Raw genomic sequence first — 13,967 nt, 5'->3', positions numbered from 1 at the left:
TTTTTTAAATTGTCCAAAAATTTGTTCAGTGTTAGTGATGAGCCAGTATGTTCGGTTAACCCTTTCGGTGAGTATGCTCGGGCGAGTACCGAGTATCTTCAGCGTGCTCGGTGATGTATTTGAATCACTCCCGTGTGCATGATTTGCGACTGTTTGACAGCTTTAATACATGTGAGGAATGCTTGTTTCTTAAGCATTACTCACATGTATTAAAGCTGTCAAACAGTCGCAAGTCATGCATATGGGAGTGATTCAAACATACTGAAGATACTCGGTACTCGCCCGAGTATACCCGCCGAAAGGGTTAACCGAACATACTCGCTCATCACTATTCAGCGTACCACCTCTATGTGTCTTTCTTGCTGTATGGAAATGCTTCCTTGTAAATTTTGTGAGCCCTCGCAGTGACTGCATAGCCATTGCCAGTTTCGGAGTCAGAATCTTTTAAAAATAGTACCAGAATTCAAGTCCCCCCTCTACATGTCTATGCTCCCTCACCTGAATGTTTTCCAGGGTGTATCGGAGAACCTCGTTCTAAGTTTTGTTAGCCCTTGCACATAGTGCATTGGCTTTAGGAGTGTAGAAGTCACGGTACCTAAGAATTTTAACAGAATATGTATGAGGCCCTCCTTTATGTTTAATATAGGGTGTTTCTGAGTCCCTCCTCCTTCTAATTTTTGCCAGTTCTTGCATTGTCTGCATGGGCTTTGTGGCGTATCACAGTCCCTCCTTGATAAATGAAACAGGATGTGTCTCACCATATCACACACACGACTTGCCCAGATAAGGTAGTAAAACGTTAAAATTAAATTTACTGGTAAATGTTTTTTTCAACATTTAAAGCTATGATACAGTGCAAAAACACAGCAAAAACATTATGTGTGAACATAGCCTAAAGGGGTGGAGGAGGCTTTTTTTCTCTCTTTTTTATTTTGCCTTATATACAAGTCATTATACAGGAAATAATGTTTCCTAACATTTTTTCCTGTAAAATCCATATTTGCTTCTGGTTTGCCTGTTTTATTGCCAGTTCGTAAAAGTGGCGTAATACTCTGACAACATTGTTCCCAAAAGCAACCTGGGAGTCAGAGATGTGTCCATGCATCATCCCCATGATGTTCCCATTCCATTTGAGCACTTTTTCCATCCATTTTGAAAATTTTAATGCCCCCCTAGACCTCCTTGGAGGGTTCGCCGGAAAAATGCTTGAGATTCCCATTGACTTCCATTATACTCGTTTCTTGAGACGAGCACTGGAGCAGTATGATATGCTTGATACGAGTAACGTGCACCCGCGCCTTTCAGTGCTCGCTCATAACTACTTAACATCACTTTTCAACTGTGTCTCTTCATCATCAACCGCTTGAGGCTCTAATTGACATAGCACATTGTCGTCTTCTCCTGACCATAGATGCACAAATATTTGTCCATCACTACACATGATCTCTTCATGTACCTCTTGAAATGTCCAGGGCGAAAGACCAGAATCAATACATGCAAATGTTAACACTCGCACCTCGGAGTGTCCAAGTGTGGGATCACTTGTCTCCTGGGACACAGCATGGTGGGAAGAAGGAGGATCAGGTTACGGATTAGGTGGTCCAGACTCTTGGCTAGTGAGACTGGACGGTGTGGAAAACAGGGCGGTGCTGGGAAACAGACTGAAAGCATTATGTGCCATACAACCGAACACCAGTTCGCACAGTTCTGCATAAACCCCTTTTTGACGTGAGACATAATAATACAGGCCTGGCAGAGCATCAAAAAGGAGGAAACACATCGTCTGGTGATGTCCATGAGTTCAAGACTTCAGGCAGTCATTGCCAATAAAGAGTTTTCAACCAAGTACTAGAAATGAACATTTTATTTACAATTATTTAATCTGTCCAATTACTTTTGGTCCCTTTAAAAACAGGGTGGCACATGTTAAGGAGCTGAAACTCCTAAACCCTTCATCCAATTTTAATGTGGATACCCTCAAATGAAAGCTGAAAGTCTGAACTTCAACTGCATCTGAATTGTTTTGTTTAAAATTCATTGTGGCAATGTCTAGAACCAAAATTAGAAAAATGTTGTCTCTGTCCAAATATATATGGACCTAACTGTACATGTTATGTGCCCAGGGTCTTAATGATCAGGTATGTATTTTTATGCCTTGGCAATCGCGCTCTCATAAAGGTTGTGTAGGCACGATCGCTGCTGGGTGTCAGCTGATTCTGACACCTGACACCCAGTACGCTGTGCCAGGAGCGGTCCTGCTCCGCTCCTGGCACATTAACCCCCAAAATGCTGCAATCAAAGTCGATCGCAGCATTTCCGTAGCAGGCAGCGGTAATAGAACCCCTCTTACCTCGGATCGGAGACCCCGCGCTGTCAGCGCAGGGTCCCGATCGTTGCCATGGTGACCCAATGTCATCATGATGGCATCCGGATCACCAGGCATCAGCAAGTTAGTTAGATCATGCACAGTGAGTGATCTATCGAACTTGTGCCAGCATTGCACTGCGGAATTGCCTTTGCAGTACAATAAAAAATGCAAGGCAATTCCGCATGTGGAAATCACGCGATAAACGCACGATAAACACGTGCGGAATTCCGCATGCGTTTATCCGGGAGAGGACATGCAGAAATGAAGCAGAAAATTTCTGCTTCATTTCCGCAGAGTGAGCACATAGCCTTAGGGGTTAGGGTTGTGTTAGGGTTGGGTTAGAGTTAGGGTTGTGTTAGGATTAGGGTTACGGTTAGGATTAAGGTTACGGTTAAGATTAGGGTTACGGTTAGAATTAGGGTTGTGGTTAGGGTTGTGTTAGGGTTAGGCTTGTGTTATGGTTATGGTTAGGATTAGGGCTAGGGTTAGTGCTAGGGTTGGGGTTAGGGTTGTGTTATAGTTAGAGTTGTGTTGGGGTTGGGATTTTTTCAAAAGCAAAGAAAAAAAATGATAATGATATGGCAACTAGTGTTGAGCGCAAGTGCTCACTACATGAGTTTGCATCGGTTGCTCGGGTATGCATCGAGTATAGTGGGTGCTCGAGTGACATGCTAGAGTCTTCGCCCCATATGTTTAGCGGCAATCCCCACATGTTTTTTTTTTGGGTGTCTAACAACCGTGAAACATGCAGGGCGGGGATTCGAGCATGTCACTCAAGCTCCCGCGATACTTGGTGCATACCCAAGTACCCGATGCAAACTCAAGTAGCGAGCACTTGTTCTCAAGACTAATGACAATTTATTCAATATGATGACCTAATGCTATCAAATTCTGTATCAAACCTCTGTGTTCAAAATGTTCACTATTCCCCTTGATAAAATCCTTGAGGGGTCTAGTTTGCAAAATGGGGTCACTTGTGGGGAGTTTCCACTGTTTAGGCGCATCAGGGTCTCTCCAAACGCGACATAGCGTCCGCTCTCAACTCAGCCAATTTTGCGTTCAAAAAGTCACACAGTGCTCCTTCCCTTCTGAACCCTGCCTTGCGCCCGGTGTTTTTTCCCCACATATGGGGTATCAGCGTACTCAGGAGAAATTGCACAACAGTTTTTGGGGTCCATTTTTTCCTCTAACCCTTGTGAAAATAAAATATTTGGTGCTAACAGATCATTTTTGTGGAAAAAGTTAGATTTTTTATTTTCGCGGCTCTACGTTATAAACTTCTGTGAAGCACCTAGGGGTTCTGGGTGATCACCACACATCTAGATAAGTTCCTTGAGGGGTCTAGTTTCCAAAATGGGGTCACTTCTGGGGGGTTTCCACTGTTTATGCACATCAGCGGCTCCCCAAATGCAACATGGTGACCTCTAATTATTCAAGCAAATTTTACATTCAAAAATGGTTTTGTAAATTTTGTTGGAAAAATGAGAAATCGCTGGTCAACTTTTAACCTTTATAACTTCCTAACAAAAGAAAATGTTGGTTCCAAAATTGTGCTGATGTAAATTAGACATGTGGGAAATATCTCTCAGATTAAAGGGCATGAAAATTCAAAGCTTGAAAATTTCAACATTTTCAAAATTGTCGCCATATTTCCGATTTTTTCACAAAGTAACCCAAGTCATATCAAAGAAATGTTACCACTATCATGAAGTACAATATGTCATGAAAAAAAAAATCTCAGAATCAGTGGGATCCGTTGAAGCATTCCAGAGTTATTACCTCATAAAGTGACAGTGGTCAGAGTTCTTAAAATTGGCCTGGTCATTAACGAGTAAACCACCTTTGGGGGTAAAGGGGTTAAAGTTCAGTGGGGGCGCCATTAAGTAATTTTAGGGTGTCAACCTCCGGGGTCAGGTAGCCACAAATCAGGTTCAGGTTTAGGCAACTCTTAGCCTGTTTAGGGTCCTTTGGTTATATCTCCCCTGCTTTGTCCATCCTTGTGTGTATAAGGATACAGTCTTAAAAGACACAAGCACTTGTCCATATGTCGGTCGTTAGGTGGACATTCACAGTAGCTGCACTGGTCAGGGCATGGGTGTTGTTATGAGACATGTGCTGGTGTAATGCTGGTGTAATGCTGTGTGGCCACAATGCGTTTTTTAAGCATTTCCGCAGCGGCAAAAACGCTGCAGAAACACTTAAAAAACACATGGTAGAAGGTCTGCCATGTTCCCCAATGATAATCCGCATGTGCTGTGCACATGCTGCGGAAATTTCCGCTGCGGATTATTATTGCGGAAAAAAATGCAGCACTACCAATTATTTTGCGGAAGTTCTGCGTTTTCGCTGCCATTGACTTGCATTGGAACGCATGGATTCCGCATCACTGTATATGTAGATGCGCATTCCATGCATTCCAATGTGCAGATGGTGCCCAGGTCTAGAGGAGAGGAAACTCTCCTCCGGACCCGGATACCATAGAAACTGTGAAAACAAGAATAAAATAAAAAATAAATGTTATATTTGCCTTCTGATGACCCCGGGTCCCTTGTCTTCGCTTGCCGGCAGCTCGCGATGGACTGAAGGACCTGCGCTGATGTCATAGTCATGTGACGGGTCACGCGATGCTGACATCGGCAGGTCCTTCAGTGTACCGCGATCTGCCGGCAAGGGAGAACAGAGGGAAGCAAGACACCGGGGGCCATCGGAAGGTAAGTATAGATTTATTTTTTTATTTTTAAACATTCTTTACGGTCACACTATATAAATCCATGCCATTTGCTTGGATTTATATAGTGTGACCAAGTTGACGAGCGATTTCCAAGTGATGCTAAAATCGCTTGGAAAGCGCTTGTCAACCCGCATGCAGAAATGCATGTGAAGAACGCTTCACATCCGCATGTCCCTGGCAGGAAAAACGCATGTACAATCGGATGCATTTTTTCTGCCAGGGGAGATGCAGAAACGCCCAGGAAAAATCCAGAGCATTTCTGCATCGTGGGCACATGACCTGAGGCGTGAAAAATAGTGTCAGATGGGGACTTAATACCAAAGGACGTACGCAGCCATGAGGTTGCGGAAAGCCAGTGTCCACAAGCTTAAACGCAAGATTTCCAGGGCAAGCAGTCTGTAAATGTGCCCGTTTAGTGTTTGGGCCTGTGGCTGGGAGGATAGCTGGATATTTTCTTTGCATTTCAAGGCCTGGGGTAGGGAAAACTGAATGATGTGCTAGGACAAAGAAGTGGATGTGGTTGCTGATCGTGCTTGCGAATGTGCAACGTCAGTTGCAGGGCTGGGCACATCCGCGCCAGCATCCTGGACAGGGGATTGGCAAGCATGTAGTACCCTGTGTACTTCATCCTCGATCTCCGCCTGGTCCACAAGCAAACCTTCCTCTTTAATTGTGAGCAGGGAGCATTTGAGTAGACACAAAACTGGATGTTTACTCTGATTATGGTGACATTACTGTTCACCATCTTGGTTGATTTCTCACAGATGTCATACATCCATGGCCACTCATCACTTGTTATGTGCGGAGGCTGAGTGGAATACCGATGGGCATGTTGGAGCTGGTATTCAACTACTGCCTACAAAGCCTTGCCAAGTACATTTTTAATGTTGAGTTCCAGCGCGTGGGAAGGTCACAAACCAATCGGTGAGCTGGCACTTGCAGCGTTAGCTGTAGCTGACTTGTGAAAATGGGTACCATAGTTGGCCGCCTTCTCCCTCTGGACACCCCTCTGATGGCCCTCTAAAAATTGAGTGAGGGCCACATGATGACTCTGTGAATATGGAGGAGGAGGAGGCCAAAAAAATACTTCAACCGGATTCCCTATTTGATTTGGGAAGGGGTGAAGTACACCTAACTCTGGTTGTGGGAACCCGCCGCGTGTGGGTGCTTTGGGGAACAGTGGGCACCTTCTCTTTCTGGACACCCCACTGCCTCTCATGGCCTCTAAAAATTGAGTGAGGACTGCATGATGATTCTGTGGAATGGTGCATGGGAATAGGAATACACCAGCAAAAAAAAAGGAACACTTAAACCATGATGAGGTAAATTTCGACATGTGGTTGCTCTGGTGATCAGTTGCCCACCTTCTCCCTTTAACCACCCCACTGCCTCTGATGGCCCTATAAAAATTATTAACCATATGAAGGATGACACTACAGCTACACAGATGACCGTCTGATAGCGCAGCTCAACTACACATCTCTACTGAAGACCCTTTCAGCTTTTTGAGAGTTGGGTGGAGGACATCATCTCTGAAAATAGGGTCCCACAGCTGCACCCCAACAGTTTGAGCAGCACTCTTAGAAGGGTCAATACCCCGAGACCACTGGGGGAGCGCGTAGCCCCTCACTTTGTCACTGAGGATGATTTAATTCTCCAGGGATTACTTAGAAATGGTTCTTGTGATGGGATGCAGGTCTGCACAGCTGTTGTCATCCTATTAGATAGATAAGAATTAATGTATAAGTGTATGCTTTATTAAAGATGGTGTTATGCACAGAAGTTAATGTACTCGGCAGCGACTCTCACTGGACCAGCAAATGCGCAGTCACAGATGTACTTAGCGCAAGCAACCACTGCTTGGCAAGTCATTAAGGGCCAGGATATTTTTCATCCACTCACAATAAGGAGGGGAGCTTTACAGAGCCCTTCCCAGACTGCTATTGCAGGGTAGCTGGCATCTGGTAACGCAGACAATGTTAGAGACAGGATACTACAGTAAGTAATAAGTAGAGATGAGCGTTGTTCTACTCGAACTGTTCGCCAATCTCAAATTCGAGCTGTTTTGGGCGGTGTTCGAGCCGGTCGGCGAACACGAACAATTTGAGAAAAATTCGGCTGTTCGAGGTTATGTTCGATAACTGTTCGTGCACCAAAATCATAACTGGATTTTTTCTCAGTAATGATGAAAATTAATGTTAATACGCAGTTTGAGTGTACAGCGGGGCGGGGGGAGGGGCAGGGGATGGATCTCTGCAGGAACAATGAAGATCTCCATTTTTTTTTCTCTTTCCCGCATTTGCAGTGGGGAGGTGCAATCTGTCAGCCTATCAGCAGCGCACACACGGAGCGAAGTGCTTTTTTTCACACAAGCAAGGGCATGTGTGATTGGCAGTGTATGTCACATGTCCTTGCCCTATAAGACCAAGCCATTTTCCCCGTCGCCACCATTTTCTCACTGCTGCAGCTGCGTGTTAGACGGCACCGCTGTTGCTGTGTGCGCTATACCTTGTTAATTTCAAGCCACTTTTCGCACAAATATACAGATAGCTTGGGAGTAGGGAATAGTTGTGATTGCAGTCCTTTTAAGGACTAGGTTACAGCATTTCCTACGACTTTTATCAAGCAGGTCTGTGCTCTTAAATAGATAGATTGTGGGAGTAAAGACTAATTGTAATTGGAGTCCTTTTCAGGACTAGGTTACATCAGTTCCTATCAGTTTTTGCCAGGCAGGTCTGTGCCAGTGCTGTGCAAGTTTTTTTCACAGCATTTGGCTGAATCTAGCAAAGCTAATCCTTTTTGGCCTATTGCAGAGTGTGTTAGTCAGTGGAGTAGCCTATCTGTGTTGCAAGATATACCACCTGTGTATAGAATACCAATTTTTTTACTGCACCTAGTGAAGTAAAATCTTTTGGGCATAGCATCATTCTATTAGTCCATCTATACTGACCTCCATCAGGTTGCAAATTAAAAATATTTTTTTTCTGCATCTAGCTCTGAAAAAATATTTGGGCTTCTAGCAGTGTGTGGGACTTGGTCTATTAGTCCATCTATACTGACCTCCATCAGGTTGCAAATTAAAAATAATTTTTTTCTTCATTTATCTCTGAAAAAATATTTGGGCTTCTAGCAGCGTGTGGGACTTGTTCTATTAGTCCATCTATACTGACCTCCATCAGGTTGCAAATTAAAAATATTTTTTTTCTGCATCTAGCTCTGAAAAAATATTTGGGCTTCTAGCAGTGTGTGGGACTTGGTCTATTAGTCCATCTATACTGACCTCCATCAGGTTGCATATTAAAAATAATTTTTTTCTGCATCTAGCTCTGAAAAAATATTTGGGCTTCTAGCAGTGTGTGGGACTTGGTCTATTAGTCCATCTATACTGACCTCCATCAGGTTGCAAATTAAAAATAATTTTTTTCTGCATCTAGCTCTGAAAAAATATTTGGGCTTCTAGCAGTGTGTGGGACTTCGTCTATTAGTCCATCTATACTGACCTCCATCAGGTTGCAAATTGAATAAAAAAATTTTCTGCATCTAGCTCTGAAAAAATATTTGGGCTTCTAGCGGTGTGTGGGACTTGGTCTATTAGTCCATCTATACTGACCTCCATCAGGTTGCAAATTAAAAATAATTTTTTTCTGCATCTAGCTCTGAAAAAATATTTGGGCTTCTAGCAGTGTGTGGGACTTGGTCTATTAGTCCATCTATGCTGACCTCCATCAGGTTGCAAATTAAAAATAATTTTTTTCTTCATTTATCTCTGAAAAAATATTTGGGCTTCTAGCAGCGTGTGGGACTTGTTCTATTAGTCCATCTATACTGACCTCCATCAGGTTGCAAATTAAAAATATTTTTTTTCTGCATCTAGCTCTGAAAAAATATTTGGGCTTCTAGCAGTGTGTGGGACTTGGTCTATTAGTCCATCTATACTGACCTCCATCAGGTTGCAAATTAAAAATAATTTTTTTCTTCCTTTATCTCTGAAAAAATATTTGGGCTTCTAGCAGCGTGTGGGACTTGTTCTATTAGTCCATCTATACTGACCTCCATCAGGTTGCAAATTAAAAATAATTTTTTTCTGCATCTAGCTCTGAAAAAATATTTGGGCTTCTAGCAGTGTGTGGGACTTGGTCTATTAGTCCATCTATACTGACCTCCATCAGGTTGCAAATTAAAAATAATTTTTTTCTTCATTTAGCTCTGAAAAAATATTTGGGCTTCTAGCAGTGTGTGGGACTTGTTCTATTAGTCCTTCTATACTGACCTCCAGCAGGTTGCAAATTGAATATAATTTTTTTCTGCATCTAGCTCTGAAAAAATATTTGGGCTTCTAGCGGTGTGTGGGACTTGGTCTATTAGTCCATCTATACTGACCTCCATCAGGTTGCAAATTAAAAATAATTTTTTTCTGCATCTAGCTCTGAAAAAATATTTGGGCTTCTAGCAGTGTGTGGGACTTGGTCTATTAGTCCATCTATACTGACCTCCATCAGGTTGCAAATTGAATAAAAAAATTTTCTGCATCTAGCTCTGAAAAAATATTTGGGCTTCTAGCGGTGTGTGGGACTTGGTCTATTAGTCCATCTATACTGACCTCCATCAGGTTGCAAATTAAAAATAATTTTTTTCTGCATCTAACCCAGCCAATAGTTTTGGCCTAATACCACAGTTTGGCCACTCAGCTCTGCTCGGTTACCATCCATTGTTTTTTTGTGCAAACAACTCCAGAGTTGTGAATTAGTTAACCACCAAAATGAGTGGAAAAAGGCCTGCTGCTGGTGGAAAGGGGAATAGGCGTGTTGGGAAGGGGAAAAAAGGTTGTGTCCGTGGGGTAGGTGCAGAAGAAAGACCATCTTCCAGCCAAACTAAAATGTCTACTTCTTTTAGCGGACAATGTGATAAGATCCCTTTCTTACGGCCACGCCAATCGCTACAAATTCCAGATGAGACACAAAAACAGCAGGTGCTTCAACGGATATCAAGTGCTCCTTTAAGTGGGCTCTCCTCCACATCAACTTCAACATCACAAATACTCCAGTCCTCAAAGGTGTCACCCAAATCGCACTTGCTTCCTCACAGCTCCCAAATCTCCAGCTGCCCGTCTGAGTATGAGGTAGAACAGATGGTTGAGTCTGCAGAGCTGTTTACTCATACTATAGCCTGGGAATCAGAGGTCGACTCCAGCGCTTCTGTGAATCCAGACGAGGAAATGATCTGCACTGATGCCCAGAATCTTTATGAGTCGGATCCAGGACCAGACGCAGAAGGTTCTGACCATAATGTAGACCCTCATTCCCAAACTGTAACTCCTGTTGGTGGAGACAATGAGGAAGACGATGATAAGACTCAAATACCTGATTGGAGCGACAACTTTAGTTTTTTGTCAGGGCAGGAACAGGTTGGCTCTGAGGACGACGGGTGTGATAACGCACAGGGTGATGATGATGAGGTCGGAGATCCCACTTACTGTCAACCCACAGTCAGCCAAGAGATGAGGTCAGCAGAGGAGGTGGAGGAAGATGCTAGTGACGACGAGGTCAGGTTGCGCCTTCCTGGACAGAGACGTAGTACTGGAAGCACGACAACAACTGCATCCTCAAACACAACTCTGCCTCTCACCACAAGTCGTGGTGGCTCTTCAGGTCGCATGGGTGCTAAGCCTTGCATAGCCTGGGCATTTTTTCAGATCGATAAAGATGACCCAACGCGTGTTATCTGTAACATTTGTCAGCAAAAGCTAAGTAGAGGCCAAAAAATACATAGTTTGAGTACTTCATGCATGAACCGGCACATGGACATGAAGCATAAGTTGCAGTGGGAAGCTCAGTGTGCTACAATGCGGCCTAGCCGGCCGGGCCAACCGCCATCTGCCATATCTTGTGCATCCGCGGCCTCTTCATCCTCTGTGACTGGGGGGACAGCAGTCACACCTGTTTTGGGGCGCAGACCTGCCACCTCTTTACCCGCAACAGCCAGCGTGATTGGCAGGTCATCATTTTCTTTGGAGGTGGTAACACCAGCTGGTCTTGAGCGCTGTCCGACATCGATAGCACCACCTTTGGATCAAGGCAACCTAACATGTCTGCCTGCATCTTCCTCACAGACCGGCAGTTTACCGGGGACACCCTTATCAACCCCGTCTAAGCACAATAGCCAGCCCTCGGTCCCTCAGATGTGGACAAGTAAAAGACCATTTCCTCCTAGCCATGAGAAAGCTAAGAGGTTGAATTTCACCATCTGCAAGCTCTTGGCTACAGAAATGCTGCCTTTCCGCCTGGTGGACACAGAGGATTTTCGAGACCTTATGTCCGTCGCAGTGCCCCAGTACCAGATGCCCAGTCGGCACTACTTCTCAAAGAAAGGTGTGCCTGCGCTCCACCAGCATGTCGCACACAACATCACCGCTTCTTTGAGAAACTCTGTGTGTGACAGGGTGCATTTCACCACAGACACTTGGACGAGTAGGCATGGACAGGGCCGTTACATGTCGCTGACTGGGCACTGGGTAACTATGGTGACAGCAGGACAAGGGGCTGCTGTCCAAGTCTTGCCGTCCCCACGAGTTGTGCGTCAATCCTCTTTATCTCAAAGTTCCTCCACTGCTTCTGCCTCCTCAACCTCCTCTCGGTCTTCCACCTGCACCCAAAGCCTGTCTGGTCATGCCACAAGCTTTCTAACTGCGCAGAAGGGATCCTGCACACCTCCTTACTATGCTGGAAGTAGGGCTCAACGTCATCAGGCGGTTTTTACATTGAAATGTCTGGGAAATGTGAGTCACACAGCTGAGGAGTTGTGGTCAGCTCTGGAGAACCAATTTCATGAATGGTTGTCTCCACTGGACCTGAAACCAGGGAAGGCCGTGTGCGACAATGCTGCAAACCTGGGTGCGGCCCTTCACCGGGGCAATGTCACACACGTGCCTTGTATGGCTCACGTGTTGAACCTGGTTGTCCAGCAATTTTTAGCCCACTATCCCAGACTAGATGGCCTTCTGCAGAGGGCACGGTCGCTGTGTGCTCACTTCCGCCGTTCGCATCCCGCAGCTCAGCGACTTACATCTCTACAGAAGTCGTTGGGCCTGCCACTTCACCGGCTAAAATGCGATGTGCCTACCCGGTGGAATTCAACTCTGCACATGTTGCAGCGACTGTGGCAGCACCGACAAGCCCTGGTGCAATACGTTCTGACGTATAGCCTGGGCCAACGAGATTCAGAGGTGGGGCAAATCACGCTGGAGGAGTGGTCTCAGATCAGGGACCTATGCACCCTTCTGCACAGTTTTGAAATGGCGACGAAGATGTTTAGTGCTGACGATGCCATTATCAGCATGACTATTCCGGTGATTTACATGCTGGAGCACATGTTAAACAGAATTCGGAGTCAGGTGGTGGCACAAGAGGAGGTGCAGGAAGTAGAGGAGGAGGAGTTGTATGCGGAAGGGCTAACATCTGCAAGGTCCAGACGGTCGGCAGCACCAAGGCGGCAGGCATGTGAGGGTGGGGGAGATGATTTTACCAGGGCGCATGGTAGCAGCCAAACTAGTGAGGAAGGTGCAGGAGCCCAGGAAGAAGTGGAGGACGAACTGATGGAAGACTCATCAGATGAGGGAGACCTTGATCACATTTCTGTTGTGCGAGGTTGGGGGGAGAGGACAGAGGAAGGAAGCATGATTGTTACCTCGCCACCAACACAACAGGGACTTGGTGCTCCTGGATGCGCAACACACATGAGTGCCTTCTTGCTGCACTACCTGCAACATGACCCTCGAATTGTGAGAATTAGAAATAATCCTGACTACTGGGTTGCCACACTGTTAGATCCCCGGTACAAAAGTAAATTTGCAGAAATTATTCCTGCCATAGAAAGGGATGCACGCATGCAGGAGTATCAGCAGAGACTGTTGCAGAATCTTACATGTGCTTTTCCACAAAATACCAGTGGTGCACGTAGTGAATCTCACAGTTCCAACTTGCCAACCGTGGGACCGTCAAGTGTTCAGCACTCAAACCGTAACAGAACCACAGTATCTGCTGGTAACATCAATTTTGCGGAATCATTTCACCACTTTTTTAGCCCATCCTTTGCAAGGCCACAGGAGACAAGAAGTCTGACACATAGTCAACGCCTAGAGACGATGGTACAGGAGTATCTCCAAGTAAACATTGAAGCCACGACTGTGTCACTGGACCCTTGCTCTTTTTGGGCTTCCAATCTGGATAAATGGCCGGAGCTAGCCACTTACGCCTTGGAGATCTTGTCATGCCCCGCAGCCAGCGTTCTGTCTGAACGTGTGTTCAGCGCTGCTGGTGGTGTGCTGACAGATAAGCGCACGCGGCTCTCCACTGATAATGTAGACAGACTCACGTTCATAAAGATGAACAAATCATGGATCCGAAACGACTTTTCTACCCCTGTGTCATCCTGGGGAGAGTAAAAGCTTGATGATTGGTTAAAATCACCCTACCAACCGTTTTAAGCTTTCAAATTACTAATCATGTTTATCTGTATCTTGACTGGAAAATAATTTGGGCTTTGTAGCAGTGTGCAGCACTGATCCTATTAGGCCATCTGTAATAAGCTTCACCAGATTTAAAATTAAAAATAATTTTTAGCTGCATCTAGCCCGGAAAATAATTTTGGGGCTCCGAGATGCGCAAGACACATAAGTGCCTTCTTGCTGCACTACCTGCAGCATGACCCTCATATTGTCAGAATTCGAAGTAATCATGACTACTGGGTTGCCACACTCTTAGATCCCCCAAACTTTTCGATCAACCTTTTCATTTTAATAAAGACCAAAAAAATGGTCATTTTTGAAATTATAAGCATTAGCAGGTTGTTAGAAACTGAAATCAAACAGTT

Source organism: Phyllobates terribilis, unplaced genomic scaffold (assembly GCF_046119375.1).
Source record: "Phyllobates terribilis strain yellow unplaced genomic scaffold, ASM4611937v1 Scaffold_4__5_contigs__length_816908805, whole genome shotgun sequence".
NCBI lineage: Eukaryota > Metazoa > Chordata > Amphibia > Anura > Dendrobatidae > Phyllobates > Phyllobates terribilis.
This window is presented reverse-complemented; position numbering follows the sequence as displayed.